At 41.9% G+C, this 25,218-nt stretch overlaps 1 protein-coding gene across 4 annotated transcripts in view; it reads left to right on the top strand.

Moving 5' to 3' along the window:
• The first annotated feature begins 316 nt into the window (after positions 1 to 316).
• shank3a (SH3 and multiple ankyrin repeat domains 3a) overlaps positions 317 to 25,218 on the top strand; it is a 151,078-nt gene continuing 126,176 nt past the window's right edge. Inside the window, exons 1-3 of one of the 4 annotated variants that reach the window (XM_076142111.1) lie at positions 317 to 606; positions 21,089 to 21,181; positions 23,096 to 23,183. The gene's annotated coding sequence lies outside the window, so the exon portion shown is untranslated. The remainder of the gene's footprint in view (positions 607 to 21,088; positions 21,182 to 23,095; positions 23,184 to 25,218) is intronic. The other 3 variants (XM_076142107.1, XM_076142108.1, XM_076142109.1) reach the window with 3 other exon arrangements.

A 25,218-nucleotide genomic window follows, 5' to 3' on the forward strand; every position in this document is an offset into this window, starting at 1 on the left:
TCATCTCCACCAGACCCCCTCAACCATATAATCCCCTTTAACTCCCCAAGAGGACCTTTGAACCTACTGAAACACACACACTTTTTCTCACAGAGAAGGTATTCAGTCACCCCTCCTCTGTCTGGTCTAACCTAGTCTCAGCATGACTCAGTTAAGTCTGTCCATCTCCTTTTGAATGACCAGGTATTGTTTCATTAGCCAGTATCCTCTTACAATGCACAACAAAGAGGCCGCCATAACCTGCTTACGGACACACACTCCCACACACACATGCACACACACTCACACAAGGAACGAGAGAGAGAGAGAGAGAGAGAGAGAGAGAGAGAGAGAGAGAGAGAGAGAGAGAGAGAGGCACAGCAGTCCAGTCGACAGCCTGAGAGCTGCAGGCATATTTTCTCCAGGCATCAGCCTAGAACCATATGATGGAATCAAGTTCTTTACTTGACTCAATATTTAAACGAGCAGATATGTTTTTGATGCCGAATGGAAATCACTGTTTGATACGTTTGTCTCCTCGAAGCAGAGTAGACTTCTGAAGCAGCTTTTCTGTTGGGACTCAGCAGTCATCCAACCGCCCCCAGTGTTTGACGTCCATCTCCTCAGGTAAGACACAATAGAGACTGAATGAACAAGTTGTAAAAAAAATGTTCATTGTTCTGTTTTGTTTTTCTTGGTGAGTTTCTGGATCATCCAAAACAAAGTGGACGATCATTATCAATTTGGTTTTTTATACATACTATGTGCCAATTTTACCTTTAATGTTCTGCGACTCTACATGAGGCCTGAACAGTACAGTAACACCAGATGCACCGCTTAAAAATTCAAATGCAACGCTTAATGAAAGTAAATGTGTGTATGTTTTACTTTATATCTGTTGCATAATGGCCAGACTTTTGGGGCACAAACACTGCAATTGCTAAAGAATCTGGAAAGAAATTGTGTTTGAAACAGAAGACTTAGGTTTATTTTGTTTTAGTCAAGAAGCACAGAATGACAGCTGGCACATGCTCTATTTTGTATAATTACAGCCTTTGGCAATCGCTAAACTCCCAAGCTACATTTCAGAAAACCGTACTTGAGATAACTTTCGAAACTTACAATCTGACAAACTCTCCTTTTCCGTCTTTTGACTGTCTTCAGTATTACTTTGGAGTCCCTGTTGGTGAGCACCTGTGGTGGTGATGTGTATGCGCGGTGGGCTGGTGCGCTCTCTCTCTCTCTCTTTCTCTCTCTCTCTCTCTCTCTCTCTCTCTCTCTCTCTCTCTCTCGCTCTCTCTGTCCTTCTCTTGGTGGCTTGGTTATGCTCTGTGTCTCCTTTCTCCTTTCATCCCCGTTGCCCTCAGGGTTTCTCCTCACTCTTCAACTCCTCCATCTGTTTCAATTAGCCTGAGTGCAGGGCGCTCACACAGGCACAAAGGTGCAGGTACAGCACACACAACACACGGCTGACAAACAGGAGTCTCTCCTTGCCTGTTAGGGGGTATACTGACCCAGCTGAGATACTACTGGTATATGAAGCCACAAAGGGTATTTGTAGTGTGAGAAGGCAAGCAGACACAAACATCTACCACCACTTATATCTTTCCCTCTTCTCTGTGCTTCAGTTGTTATATGACAGTGTGTGTATGTGTGTTCACTTGTGTTCCCTTGGGTATGTAGTAATTGTGCTTTTTTATTCTGGGGCCGAAGTGCTGCAGAGTAAAGCCTCCCTGATAAGAGCTAGTGTAGAATATCACTGCACCTTTACATACTGCGACATTATTGGTGAGTTAGAAAGCATTTAAATTTCATGAAAATGTTAATAAAATGCAGATAAATACAGGGAAAATAAAATAAATGCTCTTCTTCTAGGCTGCACTTTAGCAGCAATGTTGCTGCAGCTGAATAGTTGAAATATGAGAAGCCAAATGTTACATCACCTCTGACTTCATTAACATTACTAAAAGGCTCAGCTAAAATGATTTGCTGTAGTAGTTGTAGTGTATACATATACAAAGTATTGTATATATATGTAGTGTATATATAGCTCACATGTGCTCAGGGTTAACTGAGAGTAAACCGTCAGTAATAGCCATTAGAGATAGAAAACATATTTAAATGATGAACTACCTTGACATTTAGTGAACAAGTATTGGGGATTTGCCAAGAAAGAGGAGGTGCCAACATTGGTGCTCCATAACTTCAAATGAGTCAGTGGGAGGAAACAATGAGATGAGAGAGAATAATAGAGAGAAACATCAAGGAATTTTTGTTTTACACTCATCCATTCAGAATTATTTAACTACACTTCCTGGCAGACTTTTAGTCAAGCTGCATGATGTTTCATCACCTACAAAGGAAGAAAGCTATAGTAGCAGTGTAGCAACCTCCAGTTTTTCCCAAAAATATCCTGTTCCTGGCGTCCTCAACTAGAGGACACACAGAGAGCATGCATACATCCGCCAAGGCCAAGTAATCCTCCAGTTATGACTTTGTCTGTGGTGAAATTGAACGGGTTATTGACAAGAACATGATCAAGAAGACTTTGGCTTCCATAATACAGTTACTGCCAGACAGAGTACATTGATGAGATGCTATTCTCTTATTTGTATCATCATGAAGTAAAACACATCGTCCCTCCCTGCTGTATGGGCCTTTTTGAAGTCACAATTTATATTCAGGATATTCTCACTGTAATAGTTTATGTATTAAGTCCTCCAATTTTTAACTTTAAATTCAAAAAGTTAAAATGTCATCACTCACAAAAACTTCTTAAACTCAGGAACAGATTTTTCACTCCAGTGGTTTGATACTGTACATAATCCAGATGGCTGCCAGTCTGTCCGGCACAGGAACAAGCGCCACGTTGGGCCGAGTTCCATCTCTGTTCTCAGCAAAAATGCTCCGGGGCTGCTGGCTGTGTAGTCATCAAGGTGATCAAAGGCTTTTAGATCCGTACATCTGTGTGCCCTGCAAATACTGCAAATGTTACAGCCTCCTCACACTGAAGGGCTCTGATTGACCACCATGCTCCTCCACTAAAATAACAGCACCTCTGTATTTGTGATTGGCCTAATGAATGGCGGTATGGTCAGCCGGTGGCAAAAGGCGTTTGAGTGCCTCGAGGGATGAGTGATAGAGGACGAGATAGCAGCAGAACAGAGGCAGATGCTCTTTTGACTCTCCTGTCAGGCTCAGGGAGAGATGCTAATGACATTCTCCCTTAAGCACTGAGGAGATAGAGAGAGGAGCGTTAATGACTCTCTATCTCCCTGGTCACTAGCATGCCTGCAGACAGCTTGTTAAATCTCACAGCAGAGTAACAAGATGTTATTCAGAATGTTTAGCAGCAGCAATATAGAGGAAATGCCTGGCAATTAAAAGAGTCTGTGCAATTAACAGCGTCTGTGATAACCATTTGGAAAAGATACGTAAAGACAGTGTAAATGCTTCTCCCTTCAACACCTGACAGCGCCTCCGGTGTCCCCCCCTTAGTGTTTCCCAAGGTGTAATATACAAATGTGATGTCATTTTGCAGAGGATTGCTTGACCCTGTCTGTTTCATTAAAGTGAAAGTGCAGCCCTGAATAAGGGGCTTCACCACGTGTCAGATAATATTGTAGCAGAGTGTGTAGTTGTATAGTTTAACAGGAGGATGTCCTTCCCGCTCCTGCTACCTCCCAAAATAATATCTGTCATTGTTAATGGTGGAAGGCAGAGTGATTGGCTATATTACAGTCTCCCCCTCTGAGAATGCTTCCATGATTAAGGAAATTATCATGCCCCAGAGTGTGATATTGATATACGTACATGCGCAGGCACACACCCACACACACACACAGACACACAAATTGTACTAGCCATCAAAGGTTACAGAGTATAACAAAGTGAAAATGAAGCAGCTGTCATGCTCAAAGCTGTTTCATTTCCGTCCATATCCATCTGACTTTTAAACAACCTTATTAATCTTAAAGTAATAAGGCTAAGTAAGGAACAAAACTCAATACAAATCAAACAAGTAATGAATGTCTGAATAATATAACTAGAAATCAGCACCATGGCACAAACACAAACTTTAATATCTTCCCTTCTATCTGTTTCCCCAGTTCACCAATAACCATTTCGACCTCACACAGAACAATTTGTCGCTCAGTCCAATATGACGTTTCCCTCTCTGGACACAAAGGTTAGAGTGAATTTTCGAAGCTTGCCCTCTCCTTCATCCCTCATTGGCTGGGGGATGACTGTAAGGGTCACCACAACAAAGGATGATTGACTGTTTGTCTGTAAGCCCATATGAGGGAGGAGACGAGCACTATACGGCCAGAGTCAGACTCATCTGTCACTCCCAGGGCCTCCCTCTCTCTCTCTCTCCCTCTCTCTCTCTCTCTCCCTCTCTCTCTCTCTCTCTCTCTCTCTCTCTCTCTCTCTCTCTCTCTCTCTCTCTCCCTCTCTCTCTCTCTCTCTCACTCTCTCTTTCTCTCTCTCTCTCTCTCTCTTAGATGTCATTCACTTCTGTTACAATCTCACAAAGTGGTGCTATGAGCAAATGCAGATTGTCATCAATTCATTCAGGTGTAAAATGCAAATCTACAGGAATAAAGTGAATGGGACAAAACCAAAATGGCAATATATTATATTATGGTCTCTGATGGTACTGCATTGTTACGATGGAACCAATATCATCGATGTCATTCTTCTTTTACTTCTTTTAGACATTTGAAGTGTTCTGCCTTCTGGCAAATGGCTGTTTTGCATTTAAATAAAGGAATGTGTACAACTATATGCAACTTTATTACACAGTGTTTTATTTAAGTTGTCTATATCAGTCTGCAAACGGAAATTTATAAAGCAAGTGAGTACATTTAAAAGCCTGACTGACTCCTGCTTTTTATAACAGCTTCCCATGGATGCAGTTCGTTCTTCTGCGTCACTTACACAGATACCTTGCAGCTTTTATTTTCTAGATTCCATCAACGTCAAGGTCGATGTATTTTGACAGCATCATATCCTGATGTACTGTGTGACTCCCATCCATAATACATATTGTGATATCACTTGGTTAAGCACAAGGGTTATGTCAGTACTCCTGGCGAGTCACCCCATGAAGGTCAGCTCAGAGCCTCTCAGTCATGTTCTGGGATGTTTAGTGTCTGTGCTCGCTGCGTCACCTTTCCTACTGATCTAATCGCCACTTTAATGACAGTGTTGACTTTGCCGCTGGGTTCGATGTCGCACACTGTGATGCTGGTTCTCTTTTTCCCTTTCGTTCCTCATCTGTCTGCCTTCCATCCCACGATCCCATTTCATACATAGATTCATTCGTTGACATTCTTCACTTCCTTTCATGTATTTTCCTTCTCCATCCTTCCCTTTCTTTCTTGCGGCAATACATGTGTCTCCGTGGTTCCTCTGTTCTATGTTAAATCACTCCTCTGTGGCCACCTTAGGCATAGTCTGTATAAGTCAGATGTTATGCACGTGCTACTGCTGATTGCATTTGGTAAAGCCGTTCATTCAATATTTTACACTTGAGCCTGGTAAATGCTGAAACTGCTGGTAGATTAGAAGTTTGCTTACATCTCATAATAATGCACCATATGGATCAATAGAACACGGGTTGAATGACTTTGTATGCCAATGTGAGCGCCGTGCCTGCATTTCCTCTCGCTCAGTTCATCACACCGGAATGCGGGTTAAGATGTTTGCTCAGACATCTATTATCGGAGAACAGTAAGAAAGGTCTAGGGAGTGGGCTGTTGTCATGATAAACACTCAAACTGTAATTAAAAGCAATGTTCTCAATCAGCGAATGCGTGGATCTGGAGCATATGTTTACGTCTGCATGAATGACATGGGGGATTGGAGTAGAACAAATATTTTACTTTCTCTGCCTCCCGGCCACCTACTCTAGACATGAATCTACCCACATCGTCATATGCCAGCTGTGCAACACACATTTTCACTGAGCCCATGACTTATTGATGTGCAGGTCTCATCCAGTGTTTTGTCTGTCATGGGATACTTCACTTATTTTTCTGACTATAAAATAATCCATTATATGGTGGAATGTTATTTGATTAATGCCTCAATCTGCAGCATGAACAGAATGATTTCAGTTCAATTATCTAAAGGTCAACACACTCTTCGTCTCTTATGCTAAGTTTACTGGAAAAGCATTTAGCATTTTGCCCTGTTTCTTTTAAATTATCAATCCTTTGGTTCCTTTACATTGAGGGTACATTTTCAATCATATTGGTCATAATGGTCATATTCACAGAAGGAATTCTTGTTAGGTTTTAAATTGGAATACACTAGTGCTTTTCATCCTCTTTGTCATTACCGATCGACCCCTCTGGCTATTTGACATCAATTCAAATTTAGATATTTCGAGCAAAAAGCTGTTCAGCGTTCAGGGCGGAAATAGCAACATGCTTTAATTATTTCCACGTAATCAAGTGAATAACAAAGTCTGTTACCATTACACAAGGTAGCAGCAGTAGATATTTCAAGGGGAAAATTGCCTCTATTGTTACCAACAACCAACTACCAACAGTATTGATTAGCAACGGTCAGTCTCTTCACTCTGCTCTTATCATTAAAGTACTGCTGGTTAAGTTCCTGGCTTAGTGGTTATGTCCTTTAACAGAGTGACTGCAGAGCTCAGACACAGGCTTGAACCTAAACTATATAATATATAGTGATATATATTCCATTATACCAGTGCGCCAATGAGCTTCCTTAACATCAACAACACTAAAATTATATCACAAATTCTGTCTCTTCAGCTGTTTCATACTGTTTTTCCACCACAACTCATGAAGTTTCCTGATGAGTGTGCGTCTTCTTTTGCTTAAACAGCTGGGGCCTGTCACAGCCTCGCGGTTGTCTGGAGTGGAAGAGCAGAAATCCCATAGCACTCTGAACAAGTCCATATCTTCAGTTTGTAGCTGTCCGTCTCAAAAGTTGTCAACACTTTCTGAACTAAGTGTGCAATAAAACAAAAGCTGCGTGGCGATATGGCACAAGGTTGCCCAGTAGCGCCGACCTGCAGCTCAACTTCATGGCCCTGTGTGTTCTCTACCTCAGTCAATAATGTGGATGTATCTGAGAAACTCTTCAGCACAACATTGACAGTTCCCAAATGACCAGTCTGAGAAGTGATGAAAACACTCCTCTGTTTCCTGTTTGAGTGTGTTTCACTTTCAAAGGACGTTTTTGTCAGTTTTAACAGAAAAATACAGTAATTAAATTTGATACGAAACATGTGAAATATGAAGACTGGCACTTCTGTGGGCCATTGGTAGGGAGTGGGACATGAAATGAGGCACATCCATCAACTAAATTAATTCAAATTAGGAAATTAATACAGTTTCCCACTTTGAATTCACTTCTGAGTGATCAGGTTCACACACATGCACCCATAGATTTTGGCACACATCCTGCATCACTTACAATTTCATCAATAAAACCTGATTAGTTTTATCTCCCAATGTCAAATGTGGTACACAACTAGAAAGTTGTCGGAACCACCAAATAAAAACTTTAAATTTACCCCAATAGATCTTGAGATTGACAAAAGATTCAAAGTATTGCACGTAATGGTACAGCTGTCATCCATGTCAAGCCATTTTAGTTTTTTGGTTGTGAGAGAAAGTGTTTGCTTTTGTGTTGTTTCATTGATTTTATGATCTTGTAGGACTGTGCTGTTATTTGCAGCCATGTTTATTTTTTTCAGCAGATTACAGAAATATGGCTTCTTTTGCATACAGGACATCTCCCTTAAAATATGATGAGAGTATCAAGAGCAAGTTTCCATTGTTTTGCAGACAACCACATCTCCACCAGTAGGGGGCCTGCAGGTTGAACTAGACAGGTATGATGAAGGTTATGTGGCGTGATGGTCTCTGGGTGATTCTATTTTGTTTTTTCAAAAGAAAGTAAATAAAAGGCAAGAAACAAGCACACTTTCAATCACAAAAAAACGAAAGGAAAACTTCAGCTATCAGTGAGCTGCTGAGGGAGGAATAGTCTTAGGAATAACCTGCTGTTTACATGCCAGAAAACTCACGGGCCTCTGCATTGTGGTTGGCTCCCAGACGGAAAGAGGCACAGTCGGACATTGATTGAGGGGCTGCAATTTACATGCTGCAGAGATGAGAAACAGGGTCTGTGTGAATCTCTCAACTTCAGCTTCTGGCAATTTTCTCCACAGAAAGGGAAACAGGTTAGTGTGTGTTTGCATTTTAAACAGATGCAATCTGATCTGCTGGATGCAGAAAAGAGAACTAGGTACCTGCTGAAAAAACAGCCAGGAGAGCTGGCACACAGACAGGAGAGCTGGGCGACAGACAGGCGCTCATGCAAAGACGTGCATGTAAACGCACACATAGACAATAAAGCAAATGCTATTACACAGCACCATGGGGGAGCTCAAAAGCAATATGCTCGTTACAGCTATCTCAACCTTCCTCAGCCGTTACAAATGGGAGATAATGACTATAATAATGTGAATTTGATGATTTGAATCTCTTTCTGAACTGCATTACGTTTCTGATTAAATTACTGTGTTTTGTTTTCTCATAAAAAGCCATAAAGTAATTAACAGGGTTTAAGCTGAACCGTGCAGGTTTGCCTTTGAAGCTTTGCCCTCTGCATACAGTTAGAAAAATGCTTCTCATCGGTTCCGCAGTTCCTTTGCTCTTGGTAGAAACTCGTCATGACTCAGCTGCTGGCCAAAAACGAGGAAAACAGCAAAACTCATTACTGCTGTCATGGCCTTCCAGGTTGGTTTTATGTTTATATGAATACAGTAAATTTGTGTGTGTGTGAGTGAGTGAGTGAGTGGAGCTTAATGCTGAGTCACATCTCAAAGGCTTACACAAGTTTAGAGGTTTGGATTCCTATACATAAAATTGTATCTTACTGATGTAAATGATCCCTTTCACTCCATGTTCAGAAAAAGTTTTTTTTATCATGAACATTTATTCCGGCAGTTTGTACATTTGTCTCAGAGAATGTGGAGTAGGAATCATTGTGTGTGTGTGTGTGTGTGTGTGTGTGTGTGCGTGTGCGTGCGTGCGTGCGTGCGTGCGTGCGTGCGTGCGTGCATGCGTGCGTGCGTGCGTGCGTGCGTGCGTGCATGCGTGCGTGCGCGTGCGTGTGTGTGTGTGTGTGGAAGCAGTCACTGTCTGCAATTTTGTGCTATACAATTTTCACAGACCTCCAACAACATAGTTTTACAGCCTAAAATATGTATCTGGGCACAGGTACCTCAGTCTTTGTGCCCTACTGCCCTGATTTATTTCTCTCTCTGTGATAAGGTGTATTTAGGTCTCAGTTCTCGACCAAAACTGTCCCGCTTTGCCACAAGTGGCCTCTGGACAGAGGGCGTCTCATTGCTGGGCTGAGGTCCAGACATGTATTTTAGAGGCACTCTCTCTCTCTCTCTCTCTCTCTCTCTCTCTCTCTCTCTCTCTCTCTCTCTCTTTCTCTGTCATCAACCTCTCGATTCCCCAACAACACAGCAGCTTTTAAGCCAACAGCTCTGTGATGCTCTCTGAATCACATGAGTGGCAACTGATAGGAGGAGTAATTTGAGTTTTGGCAAGGTACTCTGTTATGCTCCTCTGAAAAGAGAAACGAGACAGAGACTCACACTAACAGAGGGGAGGGGAGGGGCCCTTTCATTTTGGAAGCATCATGACCCCATTACGATAAATAGAAAGAAATAACATGAATATGAATTCATGTAAGGATAGTTTTCACGGCTACAATAGCAAAATGGTTCAGAGTACAAAATCAGATAGCTGGCAAGACTGTCTGCAAGGTGTTAGGGCTTTAGGAGAGATTGTGAGAATGTGATTGGGATGCCTGCGTGTGTGTGGGTGTGTGTGTGTGTCTTGAAGCTGACTTCTGAATGTGCTGTGGTGCAGAACAGATGCTCTTGGGAAACTTTTGGTGTGTGTGTACAGGTCAGTGCTTGTGTTGTCCTCTCTTGAACGTGTCCCACAGTCTGGTTCTGTCCTCTGTATGGTCCATGCAGTGTTTGCCATTAAGTGACAGCAGTGGACAGTGAGGTCAAAGCGGGACAGCCGCTGAAAGTTTCCCGATGTGAAATAACCTCATAAAGTTTCTTTGGACAGAACTGATTATACTTGGTGATGAAAATGGATTGTGAAAAATAATGTCTGCTGGGTTTTAATCCCAAGCGTATCTGAAAATTTACTTTGCTGCACCAGACTTGTATCTTGATAACACTGTGGGCCTTTTGTCCCCCTCCCCTGTAAATTATATTGTCTAGTGCAAATGTGCTTCACAAAACACATCAGATTGAAAAGCGTTTGTATTCCCAATGCACAATCAACAACATAATACAAAGAGAGAACAATAAAAAAGAAGAAGAAAAAGAAGAGACAAAGAAAGAGAGCAAAAATGGAGAATTTGACACACACACGCACACACACGCCCACATCATTTATTGTGAACTATTTCAGAATCATATATGAATTATAAACATTAAAACGCTGGTGACTTCAGAACCCGGACAGTCAGAACACGAAGAGGAAGATCAAAGTTTAATTTTCACCGGAACAAACCCTGCCACTTCAGCTTCCTGTCCCATGTGACATTTGATAATACTATCAACATTTCTCAGTGACACTGGAATCTCTCAGTGCTCTGGACCAACTGGTGACATCTACCTGTGCCACACACGGGAATGAGATGCCTCAGAATGGAGTCTTGTCTTACAGTCACCAAGATCTTTTTCCACTTGGATATCTTCCCTTAGCTTACAGTATTTGGAGAAGGGCGCTGGCAAAACCACTAACACAGCTTCACTCTCATATTGGCGATGGGTTTAATGACTGTGAAATGCTCCTAGAGTTAAGAACTCTTGAGGCACGCATCATTGATTTCTGCTGAGGGAGAATCTGTTGCCAGTCAACAGAGAAGACCAAATAACCTCAAATGGTCATTCTCCATATTCTCTATAATATCCTGAAACACCTTTCGTCGCTACAACTTCATCAATCTTCAAAACACGATCTATACCTTCGACATGAAACAGCAAACGCTTGAGGCCAAAACAACAAATGGCGACAAGTCAGATGTTCAAAGAAGCAGGTAATGCAACAAAACACCCAAAGTTTGAATATTATGAGAAATATCATTAGTTAACGTGTACGAATGCATGTGGCGACAGAATTTGAAGCTATATCCACCACGTGAAGGCGGGAGGAGACAGTAAAGTATCGAAACAGAGGTAGCAGAACATTTTAATATGAAGGTTGGCCTCCTTCAACATGAAAAATGGACTTTAATCCTCGGTGCACAGTGTCGTGACCTTATAATCTGTTGGTCTGCAGGGAGGCTGGGCACCGAGAGCGTCCTGTGCTCAGTGCACTGGGGAACCTGGAGAATCAGCTGAAAACCTACTGAAGAGTAACAGCTCAATAATCACACATGACATAATCACACTGATCCTCAAACATGATACTATTACACCAATTAACAGAGGTAATTAAGCTCCACAGAGCATGAACACGTACCCTCTGTGTATTGTGCATGTGTGTATGAAATCATATCCTACGAGTACGTCTTTTCTTATTAGATTTTTTAATTATAACCTAGAAGAAAATGTGCACCAGGAAATTTTTAATCTGCCTTTTATGAAAATCACAACAACAACAACAACCTGACTGAAAAATAAGACAGTTACCAAACAGCTCATCCGCTGGTAAGAGGTAAAGAGATGAGCCCTGAGGGACCAAAGCTCATATAATGTAGCTGAAGGTCCAGGTGTGTCGCTCCGAGGTGAGGTGATGCTGGGTAGAGAGGCCCAAGGACAAGAGAGGAGAGAGGAAGAACTGGAGAAACGTGGGTCATCAAATCTGCTGCATTGGAAGTGATCTTGGCAGGAAACCTAAGTTACCATAGCGACCTAGTGAAAGCTCTGTGATGAAGAGGAGAGAGAGAGTTTAGGCCTTGAGGCATTGTTTCTCTTGCTGTCTTGGTCTTTCATATACATGTTTTGGAAGTCAGGTGCAACCTATGAATATTGAATTCTCACAAATATTGTTGTAACCCAGTATTTGACTCTTGCCACCTGTAGTTTGAGCAAATCTACGAGTCCTTAGAGTGGCAGTCACCAGCAGCCAATGACAGACATGGATTGAGATGATAGTGACAAAAACAGCAACCCAACTCTTCCTGCGGTGTCTTTTCTTCTTTTCTCTACATGGAGTAAAGCACACACGCCTCGAAATACAAACCACAGATGACAGACAGACACTTTGCTTGCACTTTTTCCACAGATGAATCTTCCTCATTCTCTTCTTCTTCGTAAATCGGTCTCGTATTACCAGACAAATACAATCTGTGCAACAAGCGGGTTATGTTTGTGTTTTTCCAAGAGCATCCTTGAGGACGAATCTTTATTCCAAATAATGAAATGGTGGCAGGGATATGCTGTATGTGTATTACATCCTAGAGACATTATCAGAATAATACATGAAACTCTTGATAATGTGGACTCCACAAAGTGTTTTCTTTTTATATCAGGCATTGATGGACAAATGGCACTAATTTATCTTTGTGTCCTGGTTGGCCACACCTGTTCGTGGCTGATCTCTCTCTCTCCATCTCTCTCTCTCCCTCTATTTGTGGATCCTCTACAAATGTCAAACAAAGACATTCCTTGGCCAGTCCCTCACACTCCTTATCTCCTGGGATGTGTGTGTGTGTGTGTGTGTGTGTGTGTGTGTGTGTGTGTGTGTGTGTGTGTGTGTGTGTGTGTGTGTGTGTGGCTTTGTCTGTGTAGCTCTTGGCTAACATTACTGAAGGCTTGCTTTGTTTGTATATTCTGGAGAAGCTTTGGGAACATCACTCAAATTCTAAATAGCTCACCACAGCTCACTGTTGTAACTTTTTTTCTGACCAGTTATATAAAGTCACTCTCTGTGTGTCTGTGTGTGCGTGTGCACGTGTGTCTGTATGTATGTGTCACTGTGTGTAAGCTTATTTGTATCTTCTGTACATGGCTTACTTATTTCCACACGGAGACTAATAGGATACTACTGATTCATATTTTGCAGGTAGTTCTCTGGGGTCTCTGGCGTGTGCGCTTGTGTGTGCGTGTGTGTGTGTAGAACCTACAAAGCAGTGGCGTGTTTGCACTGTATGACAAAAGCTCTTTCGTCTCTCTCGCTTAGAAATGCTATTGGGTCTCCATGGTTACCAGCAGACTTGATTCTTCCTCTTACATTCAATAGACCCAGAGTCTCCCATGAGGCTAAATTAACAAAAAGAAACACATTATTTGATAGAAACCTCTTACATTAAAGTTTTCTGCAATGTATTATGTTCTTTCTTCACGTCCACCCGGAAATCTTTATATGCTATATGGCCTCAGCGCAGCAGCTAATCCAAATAAACATCTTATATAATGCTGCATGCAGTATAACACCATGATACAGTCAACACAACATCACAAAAATGATATTATTCAGTGTGAACTGCAGATCCATATGAACCTCAGCAACTCTGCAAAATGAGGCTTTTTCCCTCGATGTGTCATCTGAGGACAAAATGTATCTGTCACTCTCTTGAAGTCTCACCGTGTTGGCAAAGACCCTGATCCCTTGCTCATGCACATACATATGCATATGGCGCAGCATTAAAAGAGTGTGTAGGGGAGGGGATGTTGCGTAATTGGCAGCTTTTGTTTTTTTTTATGTCAATTAACAAAACAAGGGTTCAGCTTTATGAGGCTTATGAGGAACCACCTCATTTGGCTCAGCCATCTTAACGAGCTGTCAGTTGAGGATGCACAGCCCCTCCACACACACACGCACACACACACACGCGCACACACACACACACACACACACACACACACACACACACACACACACACACACACACACACGCGCACACACACACACACACACAAAACACTTAATAGGCAGACTACAAAAGTTGAGTTGTATAATCATGTGTCTTTTGTACTAATATACTACTATTTTTCAAAGTTACAAATACAAATATTTCCAGTTGAAAATAATTGAATAAGTATGCTGCTGTATCCAGTTAGACCTCTGAACGTGATTATTTAAATTACTAATCCAGTCCCAGTCATCATAACTAATAATGACTGTAATCAGAATATGTTTCATGGCTGATGATGAGGGCCCTCCATTTCCATTATCTTCACCTCTCTCTCACACACACTCTCTCTCTTTCCCTTTCTCTCTCTGCTTAATCTACCCCATGGTGATGCATTGAATTTGATGAGGTCGATAAGGCTAATCAGCAACTACTGCTGTACTCTCTGTCTGTCTGTATGTATGCATATGTGTGTGTGAGAGAATGTGTGTGTGTGTGTGTGTGTGTGCGTGCGTGTGTGTGTGTGTGTGTGTGTGTGTGTGTGTGTGTGTGTGTGTGTGTGTGTTATGTATGCATATATGCTGGTGTTGGTGGCAGCCATGTTCAGGTTAGTTCAGTGTGTGTGGTGAGACACGAAGTAAAGCCTGGTTACGTCATGCTCCAGTGGCCTCAGAGCTGTAAGCACCTTTATAAAGAGTTCAGCTGAAACATACTCTGTTATTATCTCCACTAGTTTGAATCCACCACAAAATGACACCCATGACTCAGATGATTCAGAGAGTATTGTACATATCAATATCATTTCTTGAGCTGGGGGTTCTTGATTTACCCTCTTAATTTAATTTGCCCTTATAAACCAATGATTTACGAGCAGGTTTTGATGGCAGACTAGTTTTACAGCTTCTCTGGACCAATAAGAAATATGAGATTTAACACACATTTAATTAGATTTATGTTGCATTCAAATCTTCATCAATTTCAGTCATTTCTTCCTAATGTCTAATGAAGTGGCCACTATTTTGAATACAAATGGTTTAAAAATGATGAAAATTAAATGAAATGAAAAAGTAAATGAGCCAAATTGGCCTTTTTTAATCATGTGGCATACTGAATGTTTGCACAACATATTGCCTTCATTGCAAATATTACATACATCTACATGCATCTGACACAATATTTGTTTGTGAGGGAATATATGTGGAATACACAATAAATGATGTGAAATTGTAAGTCTTTATTTTTGTTTCCAGTCTATTTCTGTTGCTTTTTAATGAGCTCAGGACTGAATGCTGTGAGATACTGGCAGGTCTTTGTAGAAGCCACAACCCTTGAATGGGTGTCCTTCACTAATGGCTAACCATATTCCCAGGCTGCAACAACTATTTGCATAGTAAATCCTTGATGGTTTGTTACGAAGTGAAGGCCGCTCAACCGTGTGATAGCAGGTGTTCCAGGTTGTAGTCATGGTGCTTTGTTTTTTTATCTTTCTGTTTGATTACTGTTTCTGTGTTCTGCATGACTGAACTCTGAGCTCCACAGAAAATGCCCACTATCTATTTAGCTGCACAGCGCGCACACACACACACACACACACACACACACACACACACACACACACACACACGCACACACACACACACAGATGAAACTGTCTGTCTGTCTGCTCACGCGTGTCAACACTGTTGGCTATCATAAACACAAGAGGCACACAAAGTTTGATCTCTTTTACAGTAATTCATCAAATCAACCAAAATATGAATATGAACTGAAATGACAGACTTCTCCAATTAAATACCTGACATTCAGCACATTCCTTTGTGTTAGTCAATGGTTTACGGGACTTTTGTGTCCCACCAACATTTTAGTGAGTGGGGACTTTGTCTGGTGACCTTCGTCTCTCAGGACTCAGTATCACACACGTCCCGGGCCTGTCAGCAGGGACGTGTGGGAACAGCTAATGATGGATTAGCAAAGGAAGAGGGTTGGATTGTTTTTAGGCCAAAGAGATGAACTCTGGAATGTGGTTTGTTCCCTCTTCCAAACCCTTACCTCCTTTCATGCGTCCTTGCTCATTCCTCTTAAACTTTCAACATCTAATCTTCTCCTGCACAGCACTCTTACTCTGTCTGCACTTCTCTCCCTTTCTCTCCCTCCTCCCTCTGGCTTTCTTTTTGAAATGTGATGTTGCCCGTCATGCCCAGTTATGCCCATAAGACAAAAGCCTTTTGTTCTTATGTTATCCTCCTCCTTCACAAACTATTAGTCAGTTTTTCCTCCCCAGGTGCAAGTGGTCCACCTCTCTCCATCATTTGACTCTTCTGTCACTCATCTGCATTCCGGTCTCTTTTTACGTTATGTCTCTTCCTCTATTCATTAATTTCCCCTCTCCCTTTGTCTCTTCCGTGGCTGTGCGTTGAATTTTTAATTTCAGACAGTGAGGATGCCATTCTATTATGTGTTTCCCCCTCTTCACTGTGACCCACGTGCCTTTTTGATTTGCACACGTTTGTTTCGATTGAAACAGGGAACAGCTGATCAATATAGTGAGAACAGAGACTGATCGCTTACACCATCCATCCCTTTAGATAACGATGATCCTACTTCACATGTATCTGGAGCTCTTCATGAGACAGGCCATGGAAAGGCTAATCCCCTATAATCCTCATTTAATTTCCGCTGTGATCGTGCATCACATCTACAGTACTTCCGCTCAGTTGACATCCATGTCCACAATTGGAATGTATTGAAATTGTGTTGCAGGTAATTCTTGTTACACAGTATAGGTTTTGGTTAGGGTGTTTCTTTTTATATGAACCAAACCCAAATTAACCTGAAAGGAAACCAGCTGTTAAACGATCTTGCTTCTTTCCACGTTCATGCTTTTCTTATCATTGACGGAATCTCCTCTTTGCTTTCACATTGCACAAATCAGTCAAACCACATAACCAACCACAAGTGGACCACACTCACTTGCCTGTGGTTTGCTTTCGGGTCCCTTCAAAGGGGTCTGGGTTTGTTTGGCTTGTTCACATAGCCACCAAAAACGCTGAGTCATGGATCTGAGACCAGCTGAAGCACTTAAACAAACCAGGTGTGAAAGCAGCCTTAGAGGATGTTTAGATGTTAATGTTTGGGCTCCATTACCATCTTGCTCGTACCTTGCAGGGCATGAATATGATCAGAAATTGCACTCTGATGAACAATACATCTCATATAGTTTAATACATTCAAGGAGTGTTCCACTTGCATCACTCTGAAGGGTCTATGTGTGTCATTTACGCCGTCATCTCCTTTTTTTCAGGACCCTTTTGCTGACACTACAGCATCCAAGCACCCTCTCTGTCCACTTTCTCTATCGGTGTGAAAGTGTTTTTCCACTCCTTGCTGGGCAACAGTCCAACAAAGACCTTGAGAGACATAGATGGAGAGAGAGGATCAAGGCAAAGACATAAGAGTGTAGAAGTGCTTTGGGGTGGGGTGGGGACAGTGGGCTTGCCCAGAGAGCTGCTTCTGCCAAGGAGACACAGAGAAAGGTTTGTGCCTGTGTTTGTGTTAGGGGTCCCATGTGTCCTGGGCAGACAGCAGAGGACCAGTTTGCCCCACCATCGATGTGTTGTTAAGGCTCTGCTGCCAAGGCTAACACAGGGGCCACACAGCCATCTGTCTCCTTATATTGACCCACAGACTTGCAGCAAGCCACACACAGAGCACCCTGTCCCCTCTCCCGTCTTATTGGCGGCAGAGATCAAATAAGCACGAAAGGGACATTACTCTCCAGACGCATATTATGTGCAAACTGCATCTCAGTCATTTCAGTAGTGACAAGAGATTGTAGAGGGTATTGTACATGTTATCATTATAGCTTTTAAACGGCATGAATTTCTCCTGTAGCCTGTCTCATTACTGCCTGCCTTCAGTCCCAAGGAGAATTACAGTCAAAGAGACGATGAAGGCCATTCTTTATACGCGACCCTCCAACAACCCCACGACATCATCTTTCTCAAGGTCAGGGTGCACTGCTTTGCACAGGGAGGGCTTGTGTGCTTATCGCAACAGCTCATGTTTAGCTGTGGGATGGCTTTGATGATGCAACGTGTTTGAATGTGCACCCGTAAGAAATGCTAATTTAACATTAGATGTGACTATGGAGATTTACAGATATTTTGTAGAGATTGCTTTCTTTGACGTTTGCAGTGTCTTACAATACGTGAAACCCGAAAACTGAAGCTCAGCTGACACTTGAAGGACTTTGGGATTTTCTGACTTTGACTTTGACTTAAGACACAAGAATAATTTCTTCGCTCAGCATGGGTTCTCTTATATTCAGCTGCTTTCTGAGGCGCAACACACACCTCTGAGCATAGACACACCTCTCACACACACCAGAACTCATGCGCAGAGACACACACCCAGAGAATGACTTTAGTTTTCAGCTGTGTCACATTTCATTTTGCACAGAGCTTGACATTGCTTGAAATGGCACCAGAGGAATTCTTCTTTGTCACTTTGATCTAAACATTTATTTGTTTTACCCTCAAGAATTCAACCACCTAATACATTACAATGCATTTACAGCTATTGTTAGGGGACCAATATGTTAGTGTTTTTCAAAGTTCTCCCTTTGCTCTGACAGGTGGAAAGTGGAGGAGAAAAATTAGTTGACCTTTTGGTTGTAGTGTATATAGATATTTCTCTTGCTAAGGTTTTATGAGAAGCTGGTACAGCAAACTACCTGCAACTCTGTGCCTGTGGGAGAAGTTAGTTCTTTTGCAAGTCAATGAAAGAGAGCATTAGGCAAATAAATACTCCGCCACCACACCAAACTGTGAAAGCTCGCATGTTTTTACCCGGTATGTCTTAATAGGCCCACATGGTCGTTCATTCATTTCTAACTATATGTAGTGATGCAGTGAGAGGAACTCTTTTACATTCTTTAATTGAGATAACAAAACAGGAAACAACTATAACTATTCCCCCATTTCTCTGAGGACTCCCAGAAAAGAACACACTTTTTATGGCACCATATGAAGTTTGGAACTGAAGGCAGAACAGAGTCAATCTTTGTCATGATGAAGATGACATGAATCACTGACAAGATAGGAAAAGATGTTGCGGTTGTTTTCAGTGTTTTAGCTTCTAAGTGCTCATTCAATAAAGGCCATGTACAAGATGCAGCTGCTCTGTGTCAGGTTTTCAAAATACAATAGTAAAATGTCACATGAAGTGGAGCTACTTGCAAAACAGATGTGCAACGCAGATGATCCAGACAGTGAATTTATCCAAATAAAAAGACCAAATGAAGCATTTTCATCTCTTTCCCTCAAGGAAATCTCTTCTCCCTTTTCACATTTAAACACACTCCAAATTAGTCCGCACATTTGATCGACTATGTCCAAATTTGGCAGCATATGTTGCACATATGCTCATAAACAGATGTCAGAGACGGACTCTGTATGTAACCACCACCCACGGGTGAGAGTTGGCAGCAGCTTAGAGAGCAGTCAGACTTACTATTCACTTAACTTTTATGACTCTGATTTAAGGAGTACTAATCTCAGTTGGTGTTGAATATCGTCTAGCATGAATGACAAAACATACACACGCTCCTTTTCAATGCGCTTATTTACTCCATGGCAACATTGATTTAGTTTAATAGGACAGTACTTTACTCAAGGTCAATGTAAATGGAATTGTCGATTAAAGACTGTGCTGGCAAATTGATTTGTTTCAAGAGATTCAGCTATCTTCAGTGTGCAATAAAGTGAATTATGAAAGATTTATAACTTGAAAACGAATCCTGTTGAAACCCACACAAATAAAAGAAATACATTGTGCTGCTGTAGGTTGTGATTGATCGAAAAACATTATCTGAACGGGACGTTTGTGATGCTCCAACTTCTACCAGCAGGGGTCAGTAATATCCCCCGCGAACGTCTGCAGAAGAAGAATTAGAAGACCCTCAATTCAATAGCAGTTCGTTAAATTGTGAAACGGGAGAAGTGGGCGGAACCGCTGTGAAAATTACGAACTCCGTCCGCCCCCTGCTTACCTGCTGAACTCACCAAGCGCCCACAACTCCTCCCACAATCCTTCGGGCGAAACACACGTAAACATGACGAATGCACATTGTTACATAGTTTGTAATCACATGGAAAACATGGAGTTTAGAGTCACCTTTGCATGGTAAAGAAAGTGACATAATGTGTGTACGTGTGTATCGTAATAAAGTTCGACCCATTGGAAAAGGGGGTTCAAACGTTGGTTTTCATTCGGAGCAAACGTTGAATCATTTCATTTGTGACATCATGGACACACCATTGAGGACCAACCAATTGCTGGAACACAGGTAGTCTGTCTGTCTGTCTGTCTGTCTGTCTGTCATCTACCTACCTTTGTTGAACTCTCTCACCAGACGATGCTCATTTTGGTGTAATCTGTTCTCCATATAAATTCTGATAAAGCCTAAATGGATTATTTAAAAGATGGAATTCTAACCAAATCGGAGGTGCTAACTGATCTGTTGTATTGTGTGTCACACTTGTTTTGATGTCATTCTTTGAGTTAGTTTCCTGTTGCGGCTCAGTTCAGCTACACTTATTCTGTGTTTCTCAGCTCTCCGTAATTTGGAAACTGACGCGATGAAAGGTAATGCAATGCTTCTTGTAATCCTGAGGAGGAGCTTGAATGTTACCTCTTGGCATCTCTACAGCAGCTGGTGACCTAAGTTGAACTGTGTCAGTTACAGTGTACTATTCTGCTTGGGCTTTATCCAAAATGTTGTACATCCATTTAATCTCCCAGGCCTATGGGGGAATGATTACCAGTTAATACCAGATGCTCTTCTAGTAATGACAACACATTACAAAGACACTGTTTTAGACACAATACAAGATTTAATGTATACAAATCTATCTTAAAGCAGTACAGTGCCACATTCTATGTAGTTACAATGCACAAGACAACTCAAGGCAAGTAGTCTCCCCATGTCTTGTTAAATGGCTCAGTACAGTGAGTCTGTTTCTGAGCTCCCCTCTGTGTTTGATATCTCATTTGGTATTCCCTCTGCGCCCGGCCCTCGTTATCGTATTCCTATGGAGTGCGCTGGCATTTGACATGCAGACACCAAAGACTCAGGCAGCATTGCAGATGCACTGCCTCTCGCACAATTACCCTCTCTGTCTCACCGTGTCTGTCTTCTTCACTATCCTCTCACTCACAGACCCCCAAACAGGTGATGGACCAGGGGGGATCAGGGAGGCTGTCACTTACTTAAGACACGATTTGATTGGAACCAGATCACAGTCTGTCAGAGGTGAGAACTCTGTGTTCCTGCATGATGGCAGTCTGAAGGCATGTGTTTAGCTGGTACAAGGATAGTTTTTGGACATTTTTAGGACATGGCGCTAAGAATAGGAAATTCAAGAAACCTCATTATGTGGCATATATTAGAACACAAAAGGCTTAAGATATGTTTTACTCGATGGTGCTGTTGGACCAATGGCCAATAAAATGCAATAACATCAGTGAAATAGCATTGTGGTAGGTGATGACTATCATCCATCAGAATTTACAGATAAGCAAAATAATTTTTGGCCATATGCTGTTCATCATCTTCTCATCTCATGTCTTGTACAGCACTTCTCATTCTCCAATCATCCTCATAATAACAAGTAACTGTCACAAATGGCCCTGTTGTCAAAGGGAAAGGGTTTGCTCTTTCCTCTGTAATTCAGCGGCAGAAAATCTCTGATATTTATTTGGCAATGACCCAAATTGTCCTATTCGTATGGATTGCAAATGACTGCTATAACTACTTTCACCTTGATGTAATTTGTATTCAACCTTATCACCAGCGGACTGGATTTACTGTATAATGCCATGAATACAGAGTATGAACAGAGTTATGTTTGGCCTGAAAGTTCTTGACTTTGTCCCTCCCTGTATTCACACGTCAAGAGATTGGGCTGACGTTCGTTATCACCCAGGGCAAACCCGGGCTGAGGATGCTCGGAGGTTGGAGTGATTGATTCTTAGCTGGGCCTATTTTATTAGATTGAGAGCAGTTTCCTTTTGATCTTGGCTATCCTGGAAGCTGTTAACTTGTTTCTTTTCCATTCCATGTTCTGTTCACATATTTCATGTATTCGGTAGTGTTCGGAAGGAGAAACTGATTTTAGGAAAGTGTGCCATTGTGTTGCTTGGTGATGTCCTTGCTCCCCTGTTTTACTGTTGCCGGTCGTTGACTGCATCATCCGAAATGACGAGTTGAACTGGCAGATATCTGTCCCATATTATTCCCATGATAGACATTACAGCTCATAGTAGTATTACCTGTCAGGTTTTACGACACATTTCATTGCCTAACATGACATGACAGTCCATAACGCTGGTATACAGCACAGCATATAATTGTGTGTGTGTGTCATGTACCATTCTCACGTCTGTTGAGGTGTTCAGGTACAGTATCTGTAGCCATTTGTCTGTTGTGTTCAGTTTACTGTGTACTTTCCTACCTAAGTCCTGTTGTAGAGCTCTAATCTACAGACAATGCTACTTTATGTTTCTATTACAAAATGTATATAATACTTTTGAGTGCAAAGACTATTTTTTAACAATGATTGATGGAATTATAACTATAACTCATGTCATGTCGTGTCAGTTGCAGTTTATGTTAAAATGAAATTTTTCAAGTTGACTTAATCTCAGGTTAGAGTTCTTAACATGTTGTGTATAGGCTTAGATGATGTTAGGGTGAGGCATTGGCGTCAAACTATAAAAATTGACTTTCACTTACAGAATATCAGAATGTGAGAGTTCAAAAAGACTTCTAAAACTTCAAAAAGAAAAAAAGTAAGGCACATCCAAAAGACCCAATCAGCATACTTTATTTTTTCTTAAGGAATATTAGATAGCTTTCTCCGCATAGATTTCAGCTGTCACAGTGATTTTAAAATTACAGTATAGTTCTCTCTTTAAATAATTTGGTCCAGTGGATCTGAAATACGTTAAAAAGGAACTTTCCAACTTGATCTTATCTCAGTTGAAAGGACACGCAGAATTGCTTATGTTGTGTCCTGGTCGTGCTAGAATTAGTGAATGAAGAGCCAGTGTGATGTTATTTATAACCTGCAGTGTTGGATAGGAAGAGGCCATATGGACAGCAGTGATCCTATTACAGCTGCTCACTCTGTTGTGTCTTCATCAAGCTCCTTTATTCCCACTACAGACTGTATACCTGGACACCTGTCCTCTCCTCTAAGGACACCCTCTGCCTGTCCATAAAGATGGGAGTGCAGGACTGAACGCATTTTATGGTATGTTTCCCTCTGAAGGAGGATATTGCTTATTTTTGGTGTTGGTGTTTGTGTTTGTGTTTGTCAGTAATTTGTCTTCAGGCAGCTTCTGTCTACTACAGATAAAAGCAGAGCAAGGATGTTTATGTAGTCAATCACAGGGAGAATCCTTTTTTGAGCACTTCAAGATCACCACTACGCTGTCATGGTGGAGTCTTACATCTTATCAGGGAAATGCAGTCAGTATTTTTTTGAAATGAAGAATAAAACAACTGTGCAGAGGTCGGACAAACAATTGTGATCAGGGAGTCGTGTTAGTAAAACTGGCTCACACAAGTGCGGCTCATTCATCTTTCAGACACGCCACTGGTCGGTCGACTGAACTTGGCGCTCTGAACTTGCATAACAAGTAGCTCCTGTGTAAGCTGCTTGTTGAATGTAGGGAAGGAGATTTTCTGGCTCAGGCTGCCACTGTAGTATGTCTGACAATAGCCTCTGTAGTAGTTCAAGAGGTCGGAGGAGACGTTTGATCCAAGTCACACAAGTTGACGACAATTACTTCATGTAGCACGCTCTGTGTTTGTGTACCAGCTTGTGTCCACACTGGTGATGCATTTGTAGATGTTGCTGATCAATTTCAGGATCAAATCTGTTGGTAAAATGAAGTAAAAAAGACAAATCTGTAAAAAAAAAAATGTGTCAAATGCGGAAAACAAACAGCTATATTTTATGATCAAACACACACACACTGTCAACCACTGCATAGCCTCAACTTTTCTATCTAAATTCCTCACTCGTCACCGCTCTCCGTGTGGTACAGCTTTAAACGACTGCCTGACATTTGCATTCAAGGCTTAGAGAACATCACTTTGATTGCACAATGCACAGAGCGCGGCGAGAGTCGGGGCGCAAACGGCACGTACCAAGTAGGAGAAGGTACAAGATGAAGTGTAATGTAAAAGGCTTAAAGAGGGAGAGTAACAGCGAGAGGGGAACACTAATGATTGTTAAGTGTTTTAATGGGCTGTCAGGCAGGGATCCATTCTTTCCTTTGCTCCCTCTCCTGCCCTAATTTCAAAGTAGGTAGATTCATTAGTAGAATTACAGCCTAAATATTTGTGTACATGTCCCTCTCGGTCACCCTATGTCTGTCTTAATGTCCTTCATCCTTCCTCTGAGTCACTATCGCTCCAAGCGCGTGTGAATGTAACACATTTGTGTCTTGAATGGCTTCCCCCCTGCCCCCCATTTCTCTGCATCACTGTGCCTAAGAGTCTGGCTCCATCCCCAGACTCGTGATCCCTTTTGTGTCTGGCCAGCTGGTTTCAAAGTAATGTTCTGGGTTTGATGTTAAACAGACATTTTTTCTTCCCATGCCGGTGTCAAATCCCCATCTGTCTCTGTGTGTGTGTGTGTGTGTGTGTGTGTGTGTGCGCTGCCGGTTTGAGCGCTCCTGGTGCCAGACCTGCCCGCATGCACAGTCTAGCGTCACGCCCTGTTGCCTCTTCAAACCTCAACCTGACCAGCATGACATCATATTTAGAGTGAAGTGTAACGACCGAATATCAATATTTTTTTAATCAATTTGACCTCTCTTTTTCAATCTGAAAGCGATTATCTCAAAATTCTTAGTTCTTAGTTCTTAGAAAAGGACAAAGGGGAGTTCTGAAGCCTTTGTACTTCACTATGAACAGGAAACGGTGCCATGAGAAATCCTGAGGCACACACACACACACACACACACACACACACACACACACACACACACACACACACACACACACACACACACACACACACACACACACACGCACACACACACACACACACAAAGATAATATTACCTCTTTTACTATCTTGTCTTTTGTTTTTAGTCTTTACCTGTGTTTGTAGCTGCTCCCTGTGTGAACCACCTGCCCAACCTCACACACGTGCACATCACCACCATCATTAAGCTGCTGTTTGTCAGAAACGCTGAACTTTCCCTTTAATTAGCTTCCCCTTGGATAATATTGGAGTGGCTTCGGCCCCACTGGCATACATGTCCACCCTTTCC

The sequence above is a fragment of the Genypterus blacodes genome, unplaced genomic scaffold (genome assembly GCF_046128005.1).
Source record: "Genypterus blacodes isolate CSIRO-AG114 ecotype Tasmania unplaced genomic scaffold, CSIRO-AGI_Gbla_v1 ptg000021l_1, whole genome shotgun sequence".
In the NCBI taxonomy this organism is placed as follows: Eukaryota; Metazoa; Chordata; class Actinopteri; order Ophidiiformes; family Ophidiidae; genus Genypterus; species Genypterus blacodes.